This window comes from Bombina bombina, chromosome 1 (genome assembly GCF_027579735.1).
Source record: "Bombina bombina isolate aBomBom1 chromosome 1, aBomBom1.pri, whole genome shotgun sequence".
Taxonomy (NCBI): Eukaryota; Metazoa; Chordata; class Amphibia; order Anura; family Bombinatoridae; genus Bombina; species Bombina bombina.
This window is the reverse complement of record NC_069499.1, coordinates 1,484,185,320-1,484,210,163: the sequence shown is the minus strand read 5'-3', so window position 1 is coordinate 1,484,210,163 and position 24,844 is coordinate 1,484,185,320. Positions and strand designations below refer to the sequence as shown.

General features: G+C 40.3%; 1 protein-coding gene across 1 annotated transcript in view; it reads left to right on the top strand.

Moving 5' to 3' along the window:
- The window catches only part of KCNJ16 (potassium inwardly rectifying channel subfamily J member 16), a 173,177-nt gene that overhangs the window by 678 nt on the left and 147,655 nt on the right, over positions 1-24,844 (top strand). The gene's annotated exons all lie outside the window — the stretch shown is intronic.

Genomic DNA, 24,844 nt, shown 5'->3' with positions numbered 1-24,844 from the left:
AAATATCTGTGTCTGGGGCAGATTCCTATCTGGAGTGTCTTAGGAAGCAGATATGTGGGTTCTGTTTGTGTAAACAGGTGTTAAGTGTGTTCACTTTTAACCCTTCTGCAGCCTTAAGGGTTTATTCCACATTAGCTAATTACTGGCATAAAATAAGGTGTTGCATGCGGCTTTAACCTTCCTTGCAAGGTGTAACAGTGTAGATATCACCAATATTTATCTGCCAAGCTTTGAGTTGACAATAAGAAATAAAATATTTATATTTGCCTGTGAGCAAGTCTGCCTGCACATATAAACAGTATGTTGACTTATTTGAATAGTTGTGCATTTGTGATTTTATTGTGAAAGCTAGAGGGGAAAATAACATAATAATTAGTCTGGGATTATAGATTCATTATGATGAGAGTCTGAGAAACTGGCAAATATTAACTCATATGTATAATAAATATATTTCATATTTTTAACATCTACTGATATCTGTCAATATTTGTCAGCTTTACATATTAAAAACCTTCATATAACAATTGCTTTGTGTGGTGTCTTTTAAGAGTACAACTTGGGAGGCTAAGTAACAGCAATGCACTACTGGAAGCCAGCTGAATACAACTGGTGAGCCAATGAAAAGAGGCATATGTATGTAGCCGTGAATCACCAGCTGCTCAGTGCATTGCTTCTTCTGAACTTACCTAGATATGCTTTTCAACACAGGATAAAAAAAGAACAAAGCAAATTTAATAATAGAAGTAAAGTGGGAAGTTGTTTAAAATTACATTCTCTGTCTGAATAATACAAGTTTTCTTTTGACTTAAATGGACATTGTACTTCAAAATTGTTATTGTTTAAAACAATAGATAATCCCTTTATTACCCATTCTCTAGTTTTGCATAACCAACACAGTTATATTAATATACTTTGTACCTCTGTGATTAGCCAATCAGTGCTAACTCATAAATAACTACACAGGAGTGAGCACAATGTTTTCTATATGGCACACATGAAGTAGTCCTGCCTAGCTGTGAAAAACTGTCAAAATGCACTGAGATAAGAGGTAGCCTTCAAGGACTTTAAAACTAGCATATGAGCCTACCTAGGATTAGTTTTCAACAAAGAATACCAAGAGAACAAAGCACATTTGATGATAAAAGTAAATTGAAAAAATTGCTTGCCCTATCTAAATCATGAAAGTTTTATATTGACTTGACTGTCCCTTTAACTATACCTTTGACCTTATCTAGACTTCATAGAACATATCTAGTAAAATTACTATATTTTCTTAATTTAGATAATTTAAAACTGCAAACCGATTATATTTACAAACAATACAATACAGATTGTTATATATTTTTTTATCTGACTTTTTGAAATACATTTGAGATATTACTTATTGATACCAAGCATTTTATAATGGAAAAAAAAAACTATTTATATTATAATAAATCCTTCAAAAATGTTGAAAAAATAGATTAGAAGAATTCATTGTATTAAACAATTTTCCACTAAGATTGAAATATAAATAAAAAGGAGGAAGGAACCCATCTGTGCATTATAGCAGATCATTTCCCCCCAGATACTGTACATATATGAAAGCCCACTATGTAGTATTTTAGAAAGTTGACATGCAGTTGTGCATAGATTCACAGCTTGAAAAGAAGCTTAAAAATGAATCTTCCTTTAAATGCTCCTTAATTTTATTGGCATTATAATGCTTATTGTCCTCAAAATGAGCACTTTACGTTTGCCAACCTTCCTTTTTCCCCCAGGGAACTCCTTTATTTGCCCAAACTGTATTAGTCTCCCAGGCTCACTTGTTTATCTGCTTTTAGAACATATTTCTCCATTAGTATTTTATGACATGTTAAATATTAATTTCAAACATTTAAAATGGCAGAAAAGACCAAATTAAACTTAAACGATTCAGATATAACATGCAATTTTAAACAGCTTTCCAATTTACTCCTATTATCAAATTTGCTTAGTTCTCTTGGTATTTTTGTTGAAGATTAACTCTAGTAAGGCTAATAGAAACTCAGGAGTGTGCACCCGTCTTTAGCATTCTATGGTGGCGGGGTTTATAACTATGTATAGCATTGCTATAAACCCTAGGTAGACATAGGAGCTTAGCGCATCCAGAACGCCTCATCCAGACTCATCCTCAACCTCCCTCACCAATGCCACATCATGCACTGGCTACCCATCAACAAAAGGATCACGTTCAAGCTTCCCACCCACGCGTTCAAGGCCCTCCACATCAGTCCCGAATAGGTCAAACACTGCGTCACCTTCTACACCCCCGCCAAACAGCTTTGATCAGCCTACCAAGCCCTCGCAGTCATCCCCCACATCAGGAAGACCACAGCGGGAGGCAGATCCTTTTACACCTGGCAGCCAAGCCATGGAACACTCTCCTGCTGCACATCAGACAAGCAACCTCCCCAACTAAGTTCAGAAAGGACCTCAAGACCTGGCTCTTCAACTGAACTGCAGCAACCCCAAGTGCCTTGAGACCCTTACGGGTGAGTAGCCGCGCTTTACAAAAACCCAATAGATAGATAGTGTCTAAGCATTCTATGTCAGCAGTGTTTGCAACTATTTTACAAAGTTGCTATAAGCATTATTGCAAACATTGCTGCCAGATGACTAAAGACACGTGCATGCTCCCGAGCTCACATAGGATTACTTTTGAACAAAGGATACCAAAGGAAGTAAGGAAGATTTATAATAGAATTAATTTAGAAAGTTATTTAAAATCCCATGCCCTGTCCAATCTATTCAAGTTTAATTTTTACTTTACTGTCCCTTTAACCCCTTAACGACACAAACATACCCGGTACGTTGCATGTCCTTAAGGTGTTTTTGGCTCTGTAATAGTTACTAAAGTGGCAAGGTGTACTATTACAACATTCCTCACTCCTGGCAACATCGGGCTATAGCGCAAACCATGCTATTTAACCCCTTCAAAGGATACCAATATACAGGATACGTCAGCTGTCATTAAAGGGTAAATATTGTACTCTTATTTAGTTAATAATTTTGATGTATCTGACAGTTTAATGAGAAATAGAATTCACAGATTTGCAGAAAGTTGTTGAATGTATTAAGCTAGACTGAGTGAAAGAAGATGATTTGTATGGAGAATTCTGTTGTACCAAATTGTATCAAATTATTATTATTATTATTATTATTATTATTATTATTATTATTATTATCAGGTATTTGTAGAGCGCCAACAAATTCCTCAGCACTATAAACATAGGCGGTATACAAGGTAACATTTATAGGGAGTTAAATGGGTAGAGGTCCCTGCCGAGAGTTGTACTGTTGTAATCAGCTCTTATGCGGGTGATCTACAAACAGCTGGGCTCATAGGCTTACATGCTAAGGGGTTCAATTGGATAGCAGTGGAGTTAGGAAAGGCTAGGGAGCTATTGAAGCTTTCAAAACTAGGGGATAGTCTTGTGGAGCGAGGCAGAGAGTTCCACAAGATGGGAGACAGTCTGGAGAAGTCTTGTAAACGGGAATGTGAGGAGGTAACAAGAGAAGAGGAGAGTAGGAGATCATGGGCAGAGTGAAGGGGTCAGGAGGGAGAGTATCTGGAGACAAGGTCTGAGATGTAGGGGGTAGCAGTGCAGTTGAGGGCTTTCTATGTCAGAGTGAGAATTTTGTTTTGAAGCCTGGAGGCAAGAGGAAGCCAGTGAAGGGATTGGCAGAGAGGTGCAGCAGATGAAGAGCGACGTGTAAGGGAGATGAGCCTGGCAGAGGCATTCATTATGAATTGTAAAGGAGCTAGACGGTAGCTAGCGAGACCAGAGAGGATGGAGTTGCAGTAATCAAGGCGGGAAAGGATGAGTGAGTGGATTAGAATCTTAGTTATGGCTTGTAAAAGGAAATGTCTAATTTTAGAGATTTTTTTTTAAGGTGGAAGCTGCAGGCTTTAGGCAAGGACTGAATGTGAGGAGTGAAAGAAAGATCTGAGTCAATTGTGACTCCAAGACATCGAGCATGTGGGTCAGGGGTAATGATGGCGTTATTGACAGTTATAGAGAAGTTGAGGGTGGAGATTTTTGAAGAAGGGCGGAAAATAAGGAGCTCAGTTTTGGAGAGATTTAGCTTAAGGTAGTGAGATGACATCCAAGATCAGATGTGAGAAAGGCAGTTAGTGACACGGGTTAGCAAGGAAGGAGATAAGTCTGGTGCAGAGAGGCAGATTTCTGTGTCATCGGTATTCAAATGGTATTGAAACCAATGGGACTTTATTAAAGAACCTAAGGATGATGTGTAGATTGAGAAGAGAAGGGGACCAAGGACAGAGAATTGCGGTACCCCAACAGAAAGTGGTTACTGGGCAGAGGAAGCCCAAGAGAAGGCTGCACTAAAGTTACGGTTAGACAGATAGGAAGAGAACCACAAGAGAGCTGTGTCGCAAATGCCGAAGGATTGGAGGGTTTGGAGCAAAAGAGGGTTGTCAACAGTATCAACTGCTGCAGACAGATAAAGGAGGATAAGCAGAGAGAAGTGGCCTTTGGATTTTGCTGTAAGTAGGTTATTGGTAACTAGGGATGGGCGAATGTGTTTATATCCAAATTTGAATGTTAGAACGAATGTTATTGTAGAAATTCGATTTACATAATAGAATGTTGATAAGAACGAATATTCTTAAAAATTCGAATTTCAAATGTTATTTACAGTTTTCAAATGTCACTTTCGAATTTGAATGTCACATTCGAATTCAAATGTCACATTTGAATTAGAATGTTACATTTGAATATCACATTCAAATTCGAATATTACATTTATAAAACACAATTGTAGACTAGAAACACTATTTCGAATGTCACATTCGAATCGAATATCACATTTGAATCGAATGTCACATTCGAATTCGAATATTACATTTATAAAACACAGTATTAGACTAGAAATATTATTTCGAATTTGAATGTCACATTCGAATCGAATATCACATTTGAATCGAATATCACATTTAAAACACAGTATTAGACTAGAAATACTATTGTGAATACTATTATAGCATTCGAATTCGAATATTACATTTATTAAACACATTTGTAGACTAGAAATACTATTTCAAATTTGAATGTCACATTCAAATTCGAATATTACATTTAGAAAATTGAATGAATACATAGCTAAACATTCTATTATTCGAACAAATATTTTCAAATGTTATTGAAATATTCGAAACAGAAAATTTGAAAATAGAATGTAAGAATGTTATATAAACATTCGAAATTTGATTAGAACGAACGAATGTATCAAAATTCGTTTTAAATTTTGAATTTTTAGAAACATTCGTCCATCCCTATTGGTAACCTTGACAATTGTAAAATAAAGTGTTTTTTTTAGTAACTATTGTATAATTTGTCAAGTTCCTATGTGAAATTTGTTGAAATCTTAGTCTGTCTTAATTGTTACCCCTAGGATACTCCCATAGTTACTACAATTTTCCTCCAATATTTGAGTAAAATCAAGGACGGACTGGGACCAAAAATTGGCTTGGGCATTTTAAGGCAGCGCAGCCTACTCTCCCTCCCTTATTGTTATTTAACCATACCCCAAAACTGAAAAGTATAAAGTATTAGTTTGATTTACAAAAACATTAAAAGTTTGTAACACCCTTCTGTCCCTGTATGTTGTAAACTTGTTGTCATTAAATAGTACATTTTTTAAACCTAATTAAAAAGAAAAACAGTTCACATTTAAATAAAGAATAAGCGCTTTTTGTTCATTAGTCTGTGTAGTTAAAATCACTCAAAATAGCAGCTACCTGAGCACCTGTCATCACACATAAGCTGCTCCACAAGCATTCGGCACCCACACGCACAGACAAAGCACCCCATACACCCTCAATAATTAGGGTGACCATATTGCTGCTTTAAAAAGGGACACATATGAAAAATACATACGTCAGGGCTGGTTTCAGGGCTGTTTAAAGAAATGTTTTGTATTTTTCATATGTGTTCCTTTGTGGCAATATGGTCACCCTAACAATAATACAAAAAATGGCACCGACAGGCATCAAAAAGCATCATCAATAAGAGTTGCTTCTTTGTGACTGGCTCACAGACACAGCAAGGCAGTGAGAGGCTCTGCATCATGCACAAATAATAATGCTGGTGACTGGGTGGGGCTAAGGCAATCAGGCCGGCCCACAACTGGTCCCCACTGACCAGGCAAATGCCCTGTATGACCTATGGCCAGTAACATGCTGAAGCAGAGGAAGCAGAAGTACCTTTGACAGTTTCATCTGAGACAAGTGTTTTTTTCAGCCCTTAAATTACTCCTAAATTTGATGCTGGGTGTTTTTAAAAGGGATACAATAACCTTTCAAATATTACAACCAATTTTGCATTACAGTTTATAATTGTTTGTAAACACAGTATTTATGATATTTGTAAGTGCATACAAAATCAACGTGATAAGTTTTATTTATATATTTGTTTACTTACTTTAGTTAAAGGGACAGTCTAGTCAAAATTAAACTTTCATTATTCTGATAGGACATGTAATTTGAATCAACTTTCCAATGTACTTTTATCATCAAATTTGCTTTTTTCGCTTGGTATTCTTAGTTTAAACTAAACCTAGGTAGGTTCTAACTTTTAAAACAATAAAAATTCTATTGTAGACTGTCCCTTTAATGAGATGCCCCAAAATAGAACTTGGCCACACTGCACAAGTTTGTGTGCACACGAAAATATAACTTATTGTGTAACACTTTATGCATCAGTAGGTTTGTGAACATGTTGCAAGGCTCTGGATTTGCTGTTTGTTTATATTAATTTAATACAGCTTTTAGCATCTTTATATTGAGATATTTGATTTTCCACGTTTTTACCTTCTTGCAAATTCAAATTTAATTTTCTTTACTCTGTTTTTGGGTTTTGTTTTGGGCCCATAAGGTGAAATTTAAATAACATTTCTCTCCAGATTCCCAGTTAACAACAGACTATCAAGCTTTACTAGTTCCTATGTTACTCTATGCAACTGATTCACCCAAAAATTGAGAGATGTAAGCTCTGGTGAATAAGCTGCAGAGAATAACAGGAATGGACGAAGCTGGAGAGTAAGGAGAAACCCAATAATGAGTTTTTACAACAGATAAAGACTTTTTTTTTATTTAGGAATAATTTATAGTATTGTTAGAATACTGATCAATAAATAGACTGGCTTTCCTGTGATTCTATTGCTGACAGAAAGCAAACACTGCCACCTGCCTCAATATTTTTCTGTCTCTCTTTCTGAGTGGGTACTTTTTAGCAGCAAACAATAAGCCGTACACAGAGGCACACCATAAGCTGTACACAAAGGCACACCATAAGATGTACAAAAAGGCACACCATAAGCTGTACACAAAGGCACACCATAAGCTGTACAAAAAAGGCACACCATAAGCTGTACACAAAGGCACACCATAAACTGTACACAAAGGCACACCATAAGCCATACCTAGAGGCACACCATAAGCTGTACACAAAGGCACACCATAAGCTGTACACAAAGGCACACCATAAGCCATACATAGAGGCACACCATAAGCCATACATAGAGGCACACCATAAGCTGTACACAAAGGCACACCATAAGCTGTACACAGAGGCACACCATAATCCATACATAGAGGCACACCATAACCCGCTCACAGAGGAACACCATATGCCGTACATAGAGGCACACCATAAGCTGTACACAAAGACACAACATATGCTGTACACAGAGGCACTACATAATCTCTACACAGAGGCACACCATAAGCTAGGTTTCGATGGCTCCTATAATTTTACCCCTGGCTCCTAACTTTTTTGGTTATTCTCCATATAACTATATACAAATACCTCTGTCTGGATCCTAAAAGTAGGTCCTGATCCTTAATATTCTTACTGGATCCTACATTTTAAACAGATTTGTCAATCCCTGTAAGCCATACACATAGGCACACCATAAGTCATACACAGAGGCACACTATAAGCTGTACACAGAAGCACACCATAAGCCATACACAGAGGTACACCATAAGTTGTACACAGAGGCACACAATAAGCTGTACACAGAGGCACATGTATAAGTCATACACAGAGGCACACCATAAGTCCTACACAGAGACACACTATAAGTCCTACACAGTGGCACACTATAAGCTGTACACAGAGGCACACCATAAGTCATACACAGAGGCACACTATAAGCTGTACACAGAGGCACACTATAATCCATACACAGAGGCACACCATAAGTCATACAAAGAGGCACACAATAAGTCAAACACAGAGGCACATTTATAAGTCATACACAGAGGCACACTATAATTCATACACAGAGGCACACTATAAGTCATACATAGAGGCACATTTATAAGTCATACACAGAGGCACACTATAAGTCATACACAGAGGCACACTATAAGTCATACACAGAGGCACACTATAAGTCATACACAGAGGCACACTATAAGTCATACACAGAGGCACACTATAAGTTATACACAGAGGCACACAATAAATCATACACAGAGGCACACTATAAGTCATACACAGAGGCACACTATAAGTCATACACAGAGGCACATTTATAATTGATACACAGAGGCACACTATAAGTCATACACAGAGGCACACTATAATAAATCATACACAGAGGCCCAATTATAAGTCATACACAGAGGCACACTATAAGTCATACAAAGAGGCACATTTATAAGTGATACACAGAGGCAAACTATAAGTCATACACAGAGGCACACTATAAGTCATACACAGAGGCACATTTATAAGTCATGCACAGAGGCACACCATAAGTCATACAAAGAGGCACACAATAAGTCATACACAGAGGCACATTTATAAGTGATACACAGAGGCACACTATAATTCATACACAGAGGCACACTATAATAAATCATACACAGAGGCACATTTATAAGTCATGCACAGAGGCACACCATAAGTCATACACAGAGGCACACAATAAGTCATACACAGAGGCACATTTATAAGTCATACACAGAGGCACACTATAAGTAATACACAGAGGGCACACTTTAAGTCATACACAGAGGCACATTTATAAGTCATACACAGAGGCACACTATAAGTCATACACAGAGGCAAACTATAAGTCATACATAGAGGCACTCTATAAGTCATACACAGAGGCACACAATAAGTCATACACAGAGGCACACTATAAGTCATACACAGAGGCACACTATAAGTCATACACAGAGGCACATTTATAAGTCATACACAGAGGCACACTATAAGTCATACACAGAGGCACACAATAAGTCATACACAGAGGCACATTTATAAGTCATACACAGAGGCACACAATAAGTCATACACAGAGGCACATTTATAAGTCATACACAGAGGCACACTATAAGTAATACACAGAGGCACACTATAAGTCATACACAGAGGCACATTTATAAGTCATATACAGAGGCACACTATAAGTCATACACAGAGGCACACTATAAGTCATACACAGAGGCACATTTATAAGTCATACACAGAGGCACACTATAAGTCATACACAGAGGCACACTATAAGTCATACACAGAGGCACACAATAAGTCATACACAGAGGCACACAATAAGTCATACACAGAGGCACACTATAAGTCATACACAGAGGCACACTATAATTCATACACAGAGGCACACTATAATAAATCATACACAGAGACACATTTATAAGTCATGCACAGAGGCACACCATAAGTCATACACAGAGGCACACAATAAGTCATACACAGAGGCACATTTATAAGTCATACACAGAGGCACACTATAAGTAATACACAGAGGGCACACTTTAAGTCATACACAGAGGCACATTTATAAGTCATACACAGAGGCACACTATAAGTCATACACAGAGGCAAACTATAAGTCATACATAGAGGCACTCTATAAGTCATACACAGAGGCACACAATAAGTCATACACAGAGGCACACTATAAGTCATACACAGAGGCACACTATAAGTCATACACAGAGGCACATTTATAAGTCATACACAGAGGCACACTATAAGTCATACACAGAGGCACACAATAAGTCATACACAGAGGCACATTTATAAGTCATACACAGAGGCACACAATAAGTCATACACAGAGGCACATTTATAAGTCATACACAGAGGCACACTATAAGTAATACACAGAGGCACACTATAAGTCATACACAGAGGCACATTTATAAGTCATATACAGAGGCACACTATAAGTCATACACAGAGGCACACTATAAGTCATACACAGAGGCACATTTATAAGTCATACACAGAGGCACACTATAAGTCATACACAGAGGCACACTATAAGTCATACACAGAGGCACACAATAAGTCATACACAGAGGCACACAATAAGTCATACACAGAGGCACACTATAAGTCATACACAGAGGCACATTTATAAGCCATACACAGAGGTACACCATACGTTGTACACAGAGGCACACAATAAGTCATACACAGAGGCACACTATAAGTCATACACAGAGGCACACTGTAAGTCATACACAGAGGCACACTATAAGTCATACACAAAGGCACATTTAAAAGCCATACACAGAGGTACACCATAAGTTGTACACAGAGGCACACAATAAGCTGTACACAGAGGCACATGTATAAGTCATACACAGAGGCACATGTATAAGTCATACACAGGGGCACACCATAAGTCATACACAGAGACACACTATAAGTCATACACAGTGGCACACTATAAGCTGTACACAGAGGCACACCATAAGTCATACACAGAGGCACACTATAAGCTGTACACAGAGGCACACCATAATCCATACACAGAAGCACACTATAAGCTGTACACAGAGGCACACCATAAGTCATACACAGAGGCACACTATAAGCTGTACACAGAGGCACACCATAATCCATACACAGAGGAACACCATAAGTCATACACAGAGGCACACCATAAGTCAAACACAGAGGCACATTTATAAGTCATACACAGAGGAACACTATAATTCATACACAGAGGCACACTATAAGTCATACACAGAGGCACATTTATAAGTCATACACAGAGGCACACTATAAGTCATACACAGAGGCACACTATAAGTCATACACAGAGGCACATTTATAAGTCATACACAGAGGCACACTATAAGTCATACACAGAGGCACACTATAAGTCATACACAGAGGCACACAATAAGTCACACACAGAGGCACATTTATAAGTCATACACAGAGGCACACTATAAGTCATACACAGAGGCACACTATAAGTCATACACAGAGGCACACAATAAGTCATACACAGAGGCACACTATAAGACATACACAGAGGCACACTATAAGTCATACACAGAGGCACACTATAAGTCATACACAGAGGCACATTTAAAAGCCATACACAGAGGTACACCATAAGTTGTACACAGAGGCACACAATAAGCTGTACACAGAGGCACATGTATAAGTCATACACAGAGGCACATGTATAAGTCATACACAGGGGCACACCATAAGTCATACACATAGACACACTATAAGTCCTACACAGTGGCACACTATAAGCTGTACACAGAGGCACACCATAAGTCATACACAGAGGCACACTATAAGCTGTACACAGAGGCACACCATAATCCATACACAGAAGCACACTATAAGCTGTACACAGAGGCACACCATAAGTCATACACAGAGGCACACTATAAGCTGTACACAGAGGCACACCATAATCCATACACAGAGGAACACCATAAGTCATACACAGAGGCACACCATAAGTCAAACACAGAGGCACATTTATAAGTCATACACAGAGGAACACTATAATTCATACACAGAGGCACACTATAAGTCATACACAGAGGCACATTTATAAGTCATACACAGAGGCACACTATAAGTCATACACAGAGGCACACTATAAGTCATACACAGAGGCACATTTATAAGTCATACACAGAGGCACACTATAAGTCATACACAGAGGCACACTATAAGTCATACACAGAGGCACACAATAAGTCACACACAGAGGCACATTTATAAGTCATACACAGAGGCACACTATAAGTCATACACAGAGACACACTATAAGTCATACACAGAGGCACACAATAAGTCATACACAGAGGCACACTATAAGACATACACAGAGGCACACTATAAGTCATACACAGAGGCACACTATAAGTCATACACAGAGGCACATTTAAAAGCCATACACAGAGGTACACCATAAGTTGTACACAGAGGCACACAATAAGCTGTACACAGAGGCACATGTATAAGTCATACACAGAGGCACATGTATAAGTCATACACAGGGGCACACCATAAGTCATACACAGAGACACACTATAAGTCCTACACAGTGGCACACTATAAGCTGTACACAGAGGCACACCATAAGTCATACACAGAGGCACACTATAAGCTGTACACAGAGGCACACCATAATCCATACACAGAAGCACACTATAAGCTGTACACAGAGGCACACCATAAGTCATACACAGAGGCACACTATAAGCTGTACACAGAGGCACACCATAATCCATACACAGAGGAACACCATAAGTCATACACAGAGGCACACCATAAGTCATACACAGAGGCACACAATAAGTCAAACACAGAGGCACATTTATAAGTCATACACAGAGGCACACTATAATTCATACACAGAGGCACACTATAAGTCATACACAGAGGCACATTTATAAGTCATACACAGAGGCACACTATAAGTCATACACAGAGGCACACTATAAGTCATACACAGAGGCACATTTATAAGTCATACACAGAGGCACACTATAAGTCATACACAGAGGCACACTATAAGTCATACACAGAGGCACACAATAAGTCACACACAGAGGCACATTTATAAGTCATACACAGAGGCACACTATAAGTCATACACAGAGGCACACTATAACTCATACACAGAGGCACACTATAAGTCATACACAGAGGGACATTTATAAGTCATACACAGAGGCACACTATAAGTCATACACAGAGGCACACTATAAGTCATACACAGAGGCACATTTATAAGTCATACACAGAGGCACACTATAAGTCATACACAGAGGCACACTATAAGTCATACACAGAGGCACACTATAAGTCATACACAGAGGCACACAATAAGTCATAAACAGAGGCACACAATAAGTCATACACAGAGGCACACTATAAGTCATACACAGAGGCACATTTATAAGCCATACACAGAGGTACACCATAAGTTGTACACAGAGGCACACAATAAGTCATACACAGAGGCACACTATAAGTCATACACAGAGGCACACTATAAGTCATACACAGAGACACATTTATAAGCCATACACAGAGGTACACCATAAGTTGTACACAGAGGCACACAATAAGTCATACACAAAGGCACACTATAAGTCATACACAGAGGCATATTTAAAAGCCATACACAGAGGTACACCATAAGTTGTACACAGAGGCACACAATAAGCTGTACACAGAGGCACATGTATAAGTCATACACAGAGGCACATGTATAAGTCATACACAGAGGCACACCATAAGTCATACACAGAGACACACTATAAGTCCTACACAGTGGCACACTATAAGCTGTACACAGAGGCACACCATAAGTCATACACAGAGGCACACTATAAGCTGTACACAGAGGCACACCATAATCCATACACAGAAGCACACTATAAGCTGTACACAGAGGCACACCATAAGTCATACACAGAGGCACACTATAAGCTGTACACAGAGGCACACCATAATCCATACACAGAGGAACACCATAAGTCATACACAGAGGCACACCATAAGTCATACACAGAGGCACACAATAAGTCAAACACAGAGGCACATTTATAAGTCATACACAGAGGCACACTATAATTCATACACAGAGGCACATTTATACGTCATACACAGAGGCACACTATAAGTCATACACAGAGGCACACTATAAGTCATACACAGAGGCACATTTATAAGTCATACACAGAGGCACACTATAAGTTATACACAGAGGCACACAATAAGTCATACACAGAGGCACACTATAAGTCATACACAGAGGCACATTTATAAGTCATACACAGAGGCACACTATAAGTCATACAAAGAGGCACACTATAATAAATCATACACAGAGGCACATTTATAAGTCATACACAGAGGCACACTATAATTCATACACAGAGGCACACTATAAGTCATACACAGAGGCACATTTATAAGTCATACACAGAGGCACACTATAATAAATCATACACAGAGGCACATTTATAAGTCATACACAGAAGCACACTATAATTCATACACAGAGGCACACTATAAGTCATACACAGAGGCACACTATAAGTCATACACAGAGGCACACTATAAGTTATACACAGAGGCACACAATAAGTCATACACAGAGGCACACTATAAGTCATACACAGAGGCACATGTATAAGTCATACACAGAGGCACACTATAAGTCATACACAGAGGCACACTATAATAAATCATACACAGAGGCACATTTATAAGTCATACACAGAGGCACACTATAAGTCATACACAGAGGCACATTTATAAGTCATACACAGAGGCACACTATAAGTCATACACAGAGGCACACTATAAGTCATACACAGAGGCACATTTATATGTCATGCACAGAGGCACACCATAAGTCATACACAGAGGCACACCATAAGTCATACACAGAGGCACATTTATAAGTCATACACAGAGGCACACTATAAGTCATACACAGAGGGCACACTATAAGTCATACACAGAGGCAAACTATATGTCATACACAGAGGCACTCTATAAGTCATACACAGAGGCACACAATAAGTCATACACAGAGGCACACTATAAGTCATACACAGAGGCACAATATAAGTCATACACAGAGGCACATTTATAAGTCATACACAGAGGCACACTATAACTCATACACAGAGGCACACAATAAGTCATACACAGAGGCACATTTATAAGTCATACACAGAGGCACATTTATAAGTCATACACAGAGGCACATTTATAAGTCATACAAAGAGGCACACAATAAGTCATACACAGAGGCACATTTATAAGTCATACACAGAGGCACACTATAAGTCATACACAGAGGCACACTATAAGTCATACACAGAGGCACACTATAAGTCATACACAGAGGCACATTTATAAGTCATACACAGAGGCACACTATAAGTCATACACAGAGGCACACTATAAGTCATACACAGAGGCACATTTATAAGTCATACACAGAGGCACACTATAAGTCATACACAGTGGCACACTATAAGTCATACACAGAGGCACACTATAAGTCATACACAGAGGCACACAATAAGTCATACACAGAGGCACACTATAAGTCATACACAGAGGCACATTTATAAGCCATACACAGAGGTACACCATAAGTTGTACACATAGGCACACAATATGTCATACACAGAGGCACACTATAAGTCATACACAGAGGCACACTATATGTCATACACAGAGGCACATTTATAAGCCATACACAGAGGTACACCATAAGTTGTACACAGAGGCACACAATAAGTCATACACAAAGGCACACTACAAGTCATACACAGAGGCACACTATAAGTCATACACAGAGGCACATTTAAAATCCATACACAGAGGTACACCATAAGTTGTACACAGAGGCACACAATAAGCTGTACACAGAGGCACATGTATAAGTAATACACAGAGGCACACCATAAGTCATACACGGAGACACACTATAAGTCATACACAGTGGCACACTATAAGCTGTACACAGAGGCACACTGTAAGTCATACACAGAGGCACACTATAAGCTGTACACAGAGGCACACCATAATCCATACACAGAGGCACACTATAAGCTGTATACAGAGGCACACCATAAGTCATACACAGAGGAACACCATAAGTCATACACAGAGGCACACTATAAGTCATACACAGATGCACACAATAAGTCATACACAGAGGCACATTTATAAGTCATACACAGAGGCACACTATAAGTCATACACAGAGGCACACCATAAGTCATACACAGAGGCACATTTCTAAGTCATACACAGAGGCACACTATAAGTCATACACCAAGGCACACTATAAGTCATACACAGAGGCACACTATAAGTCATACACAGAGGCACACTATAAGTCATACACAGATGCACATAAAAGTCATACACAGAGGTACACTATAAGTCATACACAGAGGCACACTATAAGTCATACACAGATGCACACTATAAGTCATACACAGAGGCACACTATAAGTCATATACAGAGGCACACAATAAGTCATACACAGAGGCACACTATAAGTCATACACAGAGGCACACTATAAGTCATACACAGAGGCACATTTATACGTCATACACAGAGGCACACTATAAGTCATACACAGAGGCAAACTATAAGTCATACACAGAGGCACATTTATAAGTCATACACAGAGGCACACTATAAGTCATACACAGAGGCACACTATAAGTCATACACAGAGGCACATTTATAAGTCATACACAGAGGCACATTTATAAGTCATACACAGAGGCACATTTATAAGTCATACACAGAGGCACATTTATAAGTCATACACAGAGGCACACTATAAGTCATACACAGAGGGACACTATAAGTCATACACAGAGGCACACTATAAGTCATACACAGAGGCACACAATAAGTCATACACAAAGGCACACAATAAGTCATACACAGAGGCACACTATAAGTCATACACAGAGGCACATTTATAAGTCATACACAGAGGCACACTATAAGTCATACACAGAGGCACACAATAAGTCACACACAGAGGCACATTTATACGTCATACACAGAGGCACATTTATAAGTCATACACAGAGGCACACAATAAGTCATACACAGAGGCACATTTATAAGTCATACACAGAGGCACACTATAAGTCATACACAGAGGCACATTTATAAGTCATACACAGAGGCACACAATAAGTCATACACAGAGGCACACTTTAAGTCATACACAGAGGCACATTTATAAGTTATACACAGAGGCACACTATAAGTCATACACAGAGGCACACTATAAGTCATACACAGAGGCACATTTATAAGTCATACACAGAGGCACACCATATGTCATACACAGAGGCACACTATAAGTCATACACAGAGGCAGATCATAAATCATACACAGAGGCACACCATAAGTCATACACAGAGACACACTATAAGTCGTAAACAGAGGCACATTTATAAGTCATACACAGAGGCACACTATAAGTTGTACACAGAGGCACACCATAAGTCATATACACAGGCACACAATAGCTGTACACAGAAGCACACCATGGGGTCGATCCGATAAAAATCGTCGCCCGCAAAAGCCGGCGACGCCAATAATTGCGCGGATTTGGTATCCTATATACGGCGTAAGCTAGAAGTTACGCGCGTAGATTTCTGGCGTCGCCCGTAGTTTTTTGGCCCATAGACTGACATACAAAACACGCGCAATTTGCTATCCAATATACGGCGTAAGGACTTACGCGCGCAGATTTTACAAAATCTACTCCATTCTCAGCTCGCCACAAATTGAAGGCGCAGGTACCCTTGCACTGACTTAGAAACCAACGTAACTCTCAGAAGGCCTAACAAATGCATGCCTAACAATATACATAGCAGCAGCTTGTTCACAAATAGTTAACCTCTTAAAAGCATTTATTATTCCTGCCCCTGCAAGTGTGTCAAACCAATCACAAACAGCACAACCTCTCACCTGCAGCCTTAAAACACCTGCAAATGCACACCCTCATTAGCCACCATGTTTCCCTTGCAGTATATTGCATTTAGAGTCAGACAGCGTTGTGGGGCACAAGGGGTGCTGGAACCCCTACAAGCCCCTGTTTTGGATGGTATCCCTGCTGCTGAGGTCCCTGGTCATGGTGCTGTAGCTGTCCCCGCTCCAGCTGCTGCTGCTGCCCTCCCTGCTCCTCCTGTTGTTGTCCCTGTTCCTGGTGCTCCCCATGCTGCTGTTGCTGCAGCTGCCCATAGGCCAGCAGGGCCTATAAGACGAAGGCATCAGCAGAGGGGAAGAGCACCAAGGGTACACAGGGTTAGGGTCACCCTGTTTGGGATGACAGAAGTGGAGGTCAGGGAAAAATATCGCTTGACATCTGCAAGCCTCATTAACCTATATGAGGTGTTGAAGGATGAAATTGACCCTCAAGCGTATAGGAACCGAGCTCTGACTGGTATGCAGAAGCTGTTGTGTGTTGTACACTTCCTGGCAACTGGCTCATACCAACAGAGGGGCTTGTGTCTGGCCTAGCGCAGTCTACCTTCTCCAGGATTCTAGGGGAGGTTCTGACTGCTCTAGATAACCAGACACAACAATACATTCATTTCCCCCATACCCCCCAGGAATGGAACCGTCTTAAACAAGGCTTCTATCGACTGGGGGGTATTCCTAATGTCATGGGGGCAATTGATTGCACACATGTGCGTATTGTGGCCCCACATGAGGAGACAATCCTCTATATTAACAGGAAAGGGTTTCACTCATTGAATTGCCAGATGGTCTGCGATACCAATCTGAAATTCTTACATGTGTATGCAGGCTTCCCAGGGAGTGCACATGATTCCTACATCCTGCGCCAGACCTCCTTATTCAATATGTTTGAAAATGGAACACTTTCGGGAGGATGGCTGCTTGGTGAGTACCTTCATTCTGTCTGTATATTTCTAATAAAGGGACACTAAACACATATTGTCATCTCATGTGTCAGATAGAGAATACAATGTTAAACAGCATTACAATTCACTTCTCTTATATCATTTTATTCATTCTTTATATATCTTATTTTTTTAAATTTCTAATTCACATATATGAGCCAATCATATGAGGCTTCTATGTGCAGCCACCAATCAGCAGCTATTGAGCATATCTAATATGCTTGTCATCAAAAGTTATCTATAGAATGGAGAAAATGATCTAATCTAAGTTAATTATCAAGCTGCTAACAATTGCAGGTTCTTATTAAATGGACAGTCTAGTATAAATTGCACTTCCATTATTCAGATAGGCCTTTTAATTTTAATAAACTATCCTGATTACTTCCATTAATGTTTTTATTAAATCTATCTTTTATATGTGATTCATGTTGTGTCCCTTTAAAGCACATGATGTACCTGTAGTAATCCAAACACATATGTTACATGACAGGTGACGCAGGGTACGGCTGCAGACCATGGCTATTAACCCCCTTGGTGCACCCCATTACAGAGCCACAACTCAGGTACCAGGAGGCACACATAAGAACAAGGAATTTCATTGAAAGGAGCTTTGGCCTATTAAAAACCAGGTTCAGGTGTCTGGATGTTACAGGCGGAGCACTACAGTATAACCCCAACAAAGTGTGTTCCATTGTCAATGCTTGCTGTATTCTACACAACATTGCTGTGGACACATGTTTGTTGGGGGACATTGACCCAGAGCAGCAGCAGCAGCAGCTGGTTCCTGTACTTGAGGATGTGGACAGGGGGACACTGAGGGGGAATGAAGTGAGGGATTATGTCATCCGGGAATACTTCACCTGTAAGTTACTTATTCATAAGTACAGTAAACCGTAACATTCACATGTATTATGATGTTTGACAGTACCTCACCAACCATTGCATGTGTATATATCATGTCTTGCAGAATTTAAAACTTTGGATTTCCACTGCATGTAAGTGAAACTACTACATCCCAACCCCCTTCCCTTAAAGGAATTGTTTCATGATTAAGGATAGAGAAGATAATTTGTAAAAACCTTATAATTTAAATCAATTACCTATTTTCATTTTTTATTTAGATATACTTTAATGAAGACATAGCAATGCACACAGTGAAAAAATCGCAGGAGGCATCTATATACAGCTACTAATCATCAGCTACCAAGCATATCTCGATATGGTTTTCAGCAAAGAATATCAATAGAATGAAGCAACATAAATAATAGAATGAAATTATAATTTCTTTTTGGAATTATCTTCTCTTTCAAAATCATGAAGGAAAAAAATTTGCTTTCATGTCCCTTTAACAACCCTAATTACTGTATATTTATCATTTGTTTCATTCATGTTTAGTTCACTATCATTAAGAATGAGGATAATGGATATTTATACCTTATGTTCACACCTTCTTTAAATACATTATTAGTTATATATACCAACGTGTCAATTTATATTGGATGTGAGAAACCTTGATGTACATCTTAGAAGTGAATATTACTATATGTACCGTTGAGACACAACCATGTGATGTTGTTTATTGAGCAGGAATATGTCATAAACCTTATAATAATACCTTTTTGGTCCATTTCAACACAGGTATTATTATATGTTTTACCAATATTACTGTACTAAAACACACCTCACATGGATGTGGATGACAATTAGATAGTAAATAACAGAGGACAAGATTTTCAATGAAATAGAATAATATTTATTTTCTTTTAGGCCTCTTAGATGAGGGGCCTGGAGTGGGTCTTCTGCCTCTCCTGGGTTGTGTGGATCCAGTAGGAGTGCTGGTCACAGACGAGATGCTTGATGCGATGTCCTGCTGGTGGGTGAAATGCTCCACCAAAACCCCCAACAGTTGGTTCTGTTCCCTCCATCTGTGGTCACTCTGTATTTGCATGTCCGATATGACTCGCAGCATTTGGGTTTGGTTTTGGACCATAGCTGTTACAGATGCTGCCATGTCCCTTTGCAGCTCATTGGATCTCTGTTGCAAACGCTGTTGGCTCCTATGGAACCTGTGTTGTTCCCTCTGCATTTTTTGACACGTTGCCGTTAGAGTCTCACATGTCAATGTTTGCCTCCTCTGTAGTGAGATATATTCGTCACCCATGGCGGAACTCAATTGATCCATGGGCTCTTCAGCAGCAGGGACAATAGGCACTGTTTCCATTTTGTGTTCCTCAGCTGGAGGTGCAGGCACAGGAATCTCGGCTGGAGGTGCAGGAACAGAAAGCTCAGCTGGAGGTGCAGCCACAGGAATCTCAGCTGGAGGTGCAGGAACAAAAAGCTCAGCTGGAGGTGCAGGAACAGAAAGCTCAGCTGGAGGTGCAGCCACAGGAATATGAGCTGGAGGTGCAGGAACAGAAAGCTCAGCTGGAGGTGCAGGAACAGAAAGCTCAGCTGGAGGTGCAGCCACAGGAATATGAGCTGGAGGTGCAGGAACAGAAAGCTCAGCTGGAGGTGCAGCCACAGGAATATGAGCTGGAGGTGCAGGCCCAGGAATATGAGCTGGAGGTGCAGGGCGATGGATTTCAGTTGGTGGAGCCCTTCCAACTGATGATGATGGTACAGATGTCGGGATGGACCGATAGTCCCAATGGCCGCTGGTGTGCATCCACTCAGCCTGCTGGTATAATCCTGTAGTGGCATGATATTCTTGTGGGGGGGGTAAATACATCTACCCTTCTGGGCTGGCGTGGCTCCCCCTCCAAGCCAAAGGAATATTCCTCCGGCCAGGGCTCCTGCCAGGTATCCTCCTGTAATCCAGGCGGCATGATATTTGGATTCTCTATTGAGGCAGTCCAAGCCATGTCATGCCTGGCATACTCCTGCTGTATTATCTGTACCGGTGGTTGAGGTGGACATATAGTTTGATCCGGTGTTGGGGGATTCATGGGCGTAGGCACCCTGGTGACTGGAGGTTCTGTGGAGGAGTCAAATGATGAGAGGGATTAGTACAGTCAGATATCTATCCATGTGGGCATACAATGTACATGCTAGGGCCTATCCACATTCTCATGTCAAACTCTATAACATGCATGTGCACATTGAGATTTGTGATATGAGGGTTTTTAATATGCAAAGTATACATGTATGTGTTTCATACAATAGTTCTGTGTACATGTCAGTGATGGAGAAAATGTGTTCTTTAAGTGACACTATGGTTGTGATGACTATGGTGTCCATTTACTGAAAAGTCTACATGTGGCTTGTGGCCTGTGTTACTCTGAGACATGTTAGTATTTCACTATTCTACCTCATATCATGATTTTCAATGTGTTAAGTAGCATTAAATGGACATGCAACCCATATTTATTATTTCATGATTCAGCTAGCCAAGCATGGAATTTTAAAAAAACTTGTAATTTACTTCCAGTAGCTAATATGCTTCATTATCTTGATATTCTTAGCTGAAATGCATTTCTAGATAGGCTCAGAAGCTGCTGATTGGTGGCTGTACATCAATGCCTCGTGTGATTGCCTCACCCATGTGCATTGATATTTAATAAACTAAGATTATGAAAATAATAATTAAAAATAGATAATGGAAGTAAATTGGGATGTTGTTTAAAACTGTATTCTCTATCTGAATAATGAAATAAATTCTTTGTGTTTCATGTCCCTTTAATGTTAAATCTCATTGTATATTTAGTTGTTAGTAAGCAAAATACCATGATCCTCATTGTGTACATGAATGTGTGACAATATAGGATGTTATAACTCAAATACATATAATACTAGTGTGTGGGATGTTACTCACCAGCATGCTGTGCTGATGTTGCAGTCCCTGAGTCACGAGCCCCTGGAAGTCCACGGACTGCTGTGAGGCTCAGGGACCTACGAATGAGCTCCTGCCACTCATTGTATTTCGCCTCATAGTGAGGCCCACCTCCTGTTGCCCTCTGGGACATTGCTTCCTGGCCCATCCTCTCCTTGACTCTCCTCTTGCAATCATTCCACCTCTTCTTTAGGCCATCCACATTCCTCCTCTGTTGGGACACACCATTGACGGCCTCCACCACCTTCTGCCAAGCATCTTTACGCCTACGGGCAACTCCTTTGCCCTTCTCTTGTCCAAAGAGGGCATTATGGTTCTCCAGGACAGCCTGGACTAGAGCGAGGTTTTCGGCAAAACTGAAATTCGGACACCTCATACGCTCCTCGTCCTGGGCTGCCTGGCTCCCTCCCTGGGATGTCCCTGGTGTGGGTTCCTCCCTATCCTCTCCCTCCTCCTCCCTTCTATCCCCATGTGCACCCTCTATCCCTCTTCTCAGTGTGCTTGGCCTTGGGGCAACCCCACTCCCATCCTCCCTTCTGGCTCTCCCTCTCCCCACTCCGCTCACTCCCTGACGGGGACCCTGCTGCTCCTCCTGTCCATAATCCTCTCCCTGCGACTCCCCTTCCCTCCTCCCCCCAGCCCTAGCTCTCCCTGACATCCTCACACTACACACACTCACACACTCACACTCACTCCCACTTCAATCACACACAATCACAACCAGACACTCAGCCTTTCAAACTGTAAAAGATAAATAAAAAGTGTTGGGTGTTATCAAAAAAAAGTGTTGTGTATTTTGTATATGTGTGTATGCAAAATGTGTGCAATATGAAAAAAAGTGTAAGTAAATGTACTGGCTTAACAATCCAACAATCCGACCTAACTAACTTGATGAAATGCTCCTTTCTCACTACTCTTACCACTAATCTCTCTACTCGCTGTAGTGTGCTGTAGCTCCAAGAACCAACCAAACACACTAAAGAAATGGCGGCTGCGCAGGTGTTTAAGTATGATTTTTGAATCTCGTCATTACGTGTCGCATCTCTTAGAACTGGCGTTATTTTTTACGAGTCGTAGGCTAATTTGCATAAAACTACACTTTATTGAGACTTTACGTGAACAAAATACAGGCGCAAGTACTTGCGACGACTAAAAGGTGTATTTGCGCACATTTTGCCTGCTCGTCGGTTTTTCTGACTTACGCCAGTTTAGCATCTGACAGCGCTGAATATTGGATAGCTCGAGTTGCGAGCTGAAACTGCGGGCGACGCGGGTTACCTCGCTTGCGCCGAAAACTACGATCTATATCGGATCGCGCCCCATAAGTCATGTACACAGGCACACAATAAGCTGTACACAGAAGCACACCATAAGTCATATACACAGGCACACAATAAGCTGTACACAGAAGCACACCATAAGTCATATACACGGGCACACAATAAGCTGTACACAAAAGCACACCATAAGTCATATACACGGGCACACAATAAGCTGCACACAGAAGCACACCATAAGTCATATACACAGGCACACAATAAACTGTACACAGAGGCACACCATAAGTCATATACACAGGCACACAATAGCTGTACACAGAAGCACACCATAAGTCATTTACACAGGCACACAATAAGCTGTACACAGAAGCACACCATAAGTCATATACACAGGCACACAACAAGCTGTACACAGAAGCACACCATAAGTCATATACACGGGCACACAATAAGCTGTACACAGAAGCACACCATAAGTCATATACACGGGCACACAATAGCTGTACACAGAAGCACACCATAAGTCATATACACAGGCACACAATAAGCTGTACACAGAGGCACACCATAAGTCATATACACAGGCACACAATAGCTGTACACAGAAGCACACCATAAGTCATATACACGGGCACACAATAAGCTGTACACAGAAGCACACCATAAGTCATATACACGGGCACACAATAAGCTGTACACAGAAGCACACCATAAGTCATATACACAGGCACACAATAAGCTGTACACAGAAGCACACCATAAGTCATATACACAGGCACACAATAAGCTGTACACAGAAGCACACCATAAGTCATATACACAGGCACACAATAAGCTGTACACAGAAGCACACCATAAGTCATATACACAGGCACACAATAAGCTGTACACAGAAGCACACCATAAGTCATATACACAGGCACACAATAAGCTGTACACAGAAGCACA